The 6,047-nt window shown below is 37.7% G+C and overlaps 1 protein-coding gene across 5 annotated transcripts in view; it reads left to right on the top strand.

Annotated features, from left to right (window-relative positions):
* The first annotated feature begins 258 nt into the window (after nt 1–258).
* Nucleotides 259–6,047, top strand: part of LOC107671008 (myotubularin-related protein 3-like) — a 52,972-nt gene continuing 47,183 nt past the window's right edge. For 4 of the 5 annotated variants that reach the window (XM_016463829.1, XM_016463827.1, XM_016463830.1 and 1 more), the window contains exons 1-2: nt 320–396; nt 5,373–5,454. The gene's annotated coding sequence lies outside the window, so the exon portion shown is untranslated. Of the gene's footprint in view, nt 397–5,372; nt 5,455–6,047 lie in introns of all 5 variants that reach the window. The other variant, XM_016463832.1, reaches the window with a different exon arrangement.

The raw sequence follows: 6,047 nt of genomic DNA, 5'->3' as shown, positions 1-6,047 counted from the left end.
TTTAAATTGTTACCTTTAATTCACTTTAAGTTAAAGTCAATTTGATATTGTCGACATTATTTTTACGTCAAATTCCCATCTCCACTATCTGTAAGTATTTATTTATTCATGCGCATTCATTGGCCCCAGCAACCGGTTACGAGATCCACTTCAAAGCTTGTTTACCTATCCGACCCTCCCCCACACGTTCGAACGTGTTGACGCAATCTGCGTCGTGACGTCTTGACGTCCTCACGTCGTGGTAGCTGCCTACGATGACGACGGGATTCCACAGTGGGACGGGCCGATTCTGTAAATGGCTACGAGGTGCAATTTGTCGATTTGTTCGTCGTTAATCTTCTCTCCTGCGGCTCGGAAGAAAGCGTACACCCGCTCTGCCTAGAAGGCTGCCCTCAGGTGAGTGAGCTGAGTGCTTTTGGCGCGGGATGCGGGTGTTTTTCTGTGTGTTTTAAGGCCTTATCTGAGGGGTCCGCCCTCCGCTCGCGACAACAACAACAACAACAGACACCGAAACGGGCCTCGGCTGAGGAGAAATGTCAGAAATGCTTCACATGAGCGGTAAAATACCACCGCGGTTTAGAGCCTGGTGCTATTTAGATGGTTTGGTATAAGCTTGACCGATAGTAGAGGAAGAAACGCGGCCTTGGTGCTCAGTTTTTGTCGGTTACTTCGCTAGCTCTCCAGTCAGTCGGTGCTACAACCGCCGCGAATCTGACTGACAGATCGAGCCCTTTACAACAGTTCACTATGGTAACCGGTTTAACCTATTGTTACAACAATAAAACTGTCATTCATTACGTATTATTCACCACGATTGTTATAAATAAGAAAACGCTCACTGTTTGAATGGAAACTATGGGCGCCACGGTAAAAGTAATGCCTTACGAAATCATAATGCATTATTTTGGATTCAGTTTTTGAGACAATGGTGTATAATATCAAGATAGGAGTACTTTTGAGACAATAACTGCCATGTTGCCAGCATAATAACAGTTAACATAGTTATTGTTAATACAATTTGTGTTCTGGAAGCTTCTTGCACTTCTTGGAGGAGATCCTGTAATTATTATGACTTCACAGTTGGAACAAAAACTGTAATAGCTATTATAATTTGGTGGAGACTATGATTACCATTGCATCATGTGAGTAATTCTTATTGTTTAACTGTAGTGCATTAATAATACTGATTTGTGTCCCTGGACCACAAAACCAGTCATAAGGGTAATTTTTTTTTTAAATTGAGATTTATATATCATCTGAAAGCTGAATAAATAAGCTTTCCAATGGTTTATGGATGTATGGTTAGGACAATATTTGGCTGAGATACAACTATTTGAAAATCTGGAATCTGAGGGTGCAAAAAAAAATCTAAATATTGAGAAAATCGCCTTTAAAGTTGTCCAAATGAAGTTCTTAGCAATGCATATTACTAATCAAAAATTAGGTTTTGACATTTACGGTAGGAAATTTACAAAATATCTAAACGGAACATGATCTTTACTTAATATCCTTATGATTTTTGGCATAAAAGAAAAATCGATAATTTTGACCCATACAGTGTATTGTTGGCTATTTCTACAAATAGGCTGTACCTGTGCTACTTATGACTGGTTTGGTCGGCCAGGGTCACTTTTAATAAGTTATGATGTCTAATTCAAACAATGCAACAACCAAATTAAGAAGAAATAGAATATATTTAAGACACTTTTACTGTAGGAACTACAACAACTGCCACAGCAACCACCAGAATACCATAGTTATTACCATGTTGAATGTTCCTAAATTATGGGATCCTCTTCAGGCATTGTAAACTAAGAAGCTTTCAGAATAAGTGCGACTTTTTCAGAAGATTTGGTTCCGGTAGTATTTTTCCCAATCATTTTTGCCATAGGTATTTTAAAAAAAGACTTCGTTTTAAGAGTTATAAGTCAAGAACCAAACCAATCAGCTACGAGGAGAATCACAAGATTAGAGTACAAACTTTGATTTGAAGCACAAAAAGTGTCTGAAAATCTGAAAAAATGGATAGTCTGGAAAAGGGATAGTTCACCCAACAAATGAATATTCTGTCAAATCAAATGGTAGATTTTGACTTCCATATTATGGAAAAAAAAAATGCTATGGAAGTCAGTGGCTACCGTCAACTGTTTGGTTACCATCATTCTTCAAAATATATTTTGTGTTCAACAGAAGAAAGAAACTCAACTTGAGAGTGAGCAAATAATGACAGAATTAATTTGTTGGGATGAACTGTCCCTCTAACAGCTTGAGGGAAAGAACTACAATCCCATTGCTTCATGGGAGTGGACAGGCGCTAAAGTGTTTGGTGCAATTTGCTTGTCGTGATTCTCTGATTGTTTTTATATTTCTCTGTGGAATCATGAGTAATATTGTTTTACGACCAGGATTTTCTCTGTTGAACATGGTTATTAAAAATATGTTGAAATAATGCGGGCTGATGACTTCAACTAAAGCATATGCCATCGATAAACAACCTCACAACAGAATGCCTTTCTTTAAAGGTTTTTAAGTTATCGTTTAAGACCAATTTCCTTGTGGACAAAATCAATTGGTTTTTTACTTCCAGAATCCAGCTGTTGCACTCCATACCCATAGTTACCATAGTTTCAGTGCGGTAACTAAGGTATTTTTGAGGGAATGTGTGGTTGCCTTGGTGCCACTGAAGAGAGGCATGTGTTGGGTTTGTTGTGTTTCTGTCAGATCCGCGTGGTGCTGCTAGATGATCCTTTGGCTCTTCGGCTGTGTTTTGGTGTTGGGTTTATCATGTGGTTTGAATTGGACTCATGGTGTGACTTTGGAACGAAATGCATCAGGTTAAAAGTCACTCAACCTGCTGAATGAGTGCAAATGCATGACATCTAAACACAGCAGCAGATAAAACCTGAATGATTGTGTGTTTACACGTCACTGGCTGTGTGTCGTGGGCCTGGTTGGGCGATCAATAGTAAATCAGAGTGACAGGAGGGCGGGTGGTTAAGTTTATGAATGAACTCATAATGATAAACATCTGTTCCTGCTGTTTGTTTAGAGCACAGCAAATCCACAAAGTATTTGGACAATTATGCCGTATTTAAAAATGCTTTCCATTAGATCAAGTCATCTGTGCACAAATTCTGCAAAAGCTTTCTCTCAGCTTCACTTTTCTTCATCGATTTTAAAGTCTTGATGTCTTTGAATCAGCTGGTGTTGTGATGATGTTTAGTGGATGAATGAAGTCTCCTCAATTTACCCACAGGTGTCCTAGCAAAGTGTGGACATGTTCTACTAGTATTTTCACAATGTACCATCATGTATTCATTCAGACATGTCAAGTGTGCAAATATTTATTGGAACTATGGTTGTTTTCTAACTTTGATATGATACCTTGAAATATATTGATATTCAGTATCATTATTTTTAAAAGCATATTCCAGAGAGCTGTGTGATAATATAAAATAATATAATTTGGGCCTTATTCTATGATAAGAAGCTACATCACATCACAATAGAAGTTATTTCAAACACTTGACTGACATTATGTGAATTAAGTGAATTTGGAATAAAATGTTATTAAATGTGTATTTTGTTGGACAATAGGTTTATAAATGCTTCTCATTACAAATGCTTCTCTTGTTATTTGAAACCACATAACACTAATTGGAACCATTGTATATTTCTTGTTAGTGTTGCAAGTTTTTGTTATTTTCCATCACTGTTAAATCTCCTGCACCACAGCAAATGAAATCATATTTTTTTATGAAATTTGATAGAGTTTTTAATTTAAAATGAATGTAATGGAAAAAAGGCAGTAAAACACAATTTTTGTAGTTTCTGTTATTTTCTAGTTATCAAGTTTCTGTTATTTTCTTACAGGATGCATGACAATATGACAGTTCCAGTTTAATGATAAATGTGTTTACTTTCATTATTACAAATTCTTAGAAAGAATTTGTGATTTAAAGCGTTGCAAGTGAAAATAATGACAGCAAAATATAACCTTGCGTCATCCATGAATGTGTCATATGACATTACAATGGGACATTAAGGTGCATATTTTGCATGAACAGTGTGTAAGGTGGTTAGCCATTGGTGTTTTAGTAAAATGAAACGGAATCAGTCCCAGCGGTGGTTTAGGAATGAGAACACACAATGCTGATTGACCTTCAGGACAGTAAGAGTGACATCTGAGATGGGCAGAAAACACTGTATGATTCTTCTGTCCACCTGCAGTCAGTTGACCTGAATGGAAGTGGGGAATTCTCTAGAAAGCTGGTGTTTCTGAATACCCAATACAGATATGAGGCCTGTCATGTGGAATAAGCAGAACCTTCTACCTGAGACAGTGCTGTTGGATATGGGCCAGTATGTAAATGGTTTGGCACTGCATAAAACTACTTTTGCATGTTGAACAGTTTTCATGTACCACATTGCACAGTCATTTATTCGAGTCATGAGACTGCAGTACAGTTGTAAGACACTAAACGAGCCAATCAGATTGAAGACAGTCTACTCGGCTGTAGTAAACATAAGCGTTTGCTTGTTAGAGATATGTTTTATCAGTAGTTTCCAGATGGCTTCGGTGTGGCCTTCACTGGAAGTATGTGTTTGAACATTTTTGCATGGGGACGCTGTCGCCCTCTGGCCATGAATCCACTGAACTCACTCACATATGACTCTCAGGAGACACAGTGGGTCACTGAAATCATCCCATCCATGACACGGTGTACTTCTGCTCTGTTTAGTCTTTGACAACTTGGGTTTTGTTATCATCTGTGGAATGGCATCGTCTCATTCTTTATGCCTCTTTAGTTAGTAGAGCTTCATAGATAGCATTCATAGGAAGAAAAATAAAAACCGGTTGGTGTTGAGGGTTGGTACACTTCCAGAGAAGAGAAATCAATGATACGGTGTTTCTCATTTGAATTTTAGGTGTGAAAACTTGCTTGTTTTCTTCCAAGCAAACTTGATGTTACAGTTTACTGAAATAAGACGTTTTGTGGCATTTAGTTCATGTCTGTAGTTTTGAGCTCATCCATATAGTGTTCTCCTGCAATAAATCAACTTTTTGCAGGTATATAAGGGATATGTAATCTTTGAAAAGGCTTTGAGTCAATTATTTGTGATTAAGCCTAAAATTAAGACAAATTTTCAGAAAACTCAACCCAACCATATGCGTCACTGGCTTGATTTCACCACACAAGCATTCATGAACGGCTCTGCTCGCCTTTGCCCACAGAGTACCATCAGCACCAGGACAGCTATATTTACCCAAGTGTGAAAAGCAGTATTGTCAGAGATGTTATGCAATGTTTGGAATGGAGAGTGATGGCTTGAAAAACTGTGGTCAGATTTTTTCTCATCTCTGTCAACAGGTTTCAATGTCATAGCACTGAGTGACACCAGCAGCGCGGGATCATCCAAAAGAAACCTCACCTCATTGCTTTTAGGAGTTTGGTAAGATCTAAGTTTTTTTTGTTTTTTCCCCCCAGAGAAACCATCATTTCAACCAAACATTATTATTGTTAGGTAAATTCAAAATTTGTAAGGCAAGGATTAGGGCTGGACAATAATTCAATATCAATATGTATCGCGATATAATTTTTTTCAATAACGGTGATATGATTTTTAAACACATTTCCGATATTTGATATACATTACCAGTTTCCCATACATTGATTTATTTGTGCCGTTTGACTTCATTGAATAAACATGAGCACTGCACGTTTCAAAATCATAACAAGGCGCGGGTGTTTTATATGAATGTATCTCTGAAGGGAACCGACTGTCTTCAGAAAAGTTTCGATGGAATTTTCATTTGATCTGATAAAGTAGCGTTCATGAGCGGAGCTGCTCTGATTACAGCCATTACTGGAGAAACCGCTAGTTTTATCACTCTAAAAGCGCCTCCTGCTGGCAGAGAATGAGTTTTCATTTTAAATAAGCCCGTCTCCAGCAACATTTCCAGTTTTTGTTGTTCAATTTTTTTGTTTTCTGCAGCGACTCGGAGCACTTTTCATACCCTTTTTTCTGGCTGAAGCACATTTGTT

This window comes from Sinocyclocheilus anshuiensis, unplaced genomic scaffold, assembly GCF_001515605.1.
Source record: "Sinocyclocheilus anshuiensis isolate Anshui unplaced genomic scaffold, SAMN03320099.WGS_v1.1 scaffold332, whole genome shotgun sequence".
NCBI classification, from domain to species: domain Eukaryota; kingdom Metazoa; phylum Chordata; class Actinopteri; order Cypriniformes; family Cyprinidae; genus Sinocyclocheilus; species Sinocyclocheilus anshuiensis.
This window is presented reverse-complemented; position numbering and strand designations above follow the sequence as displayed.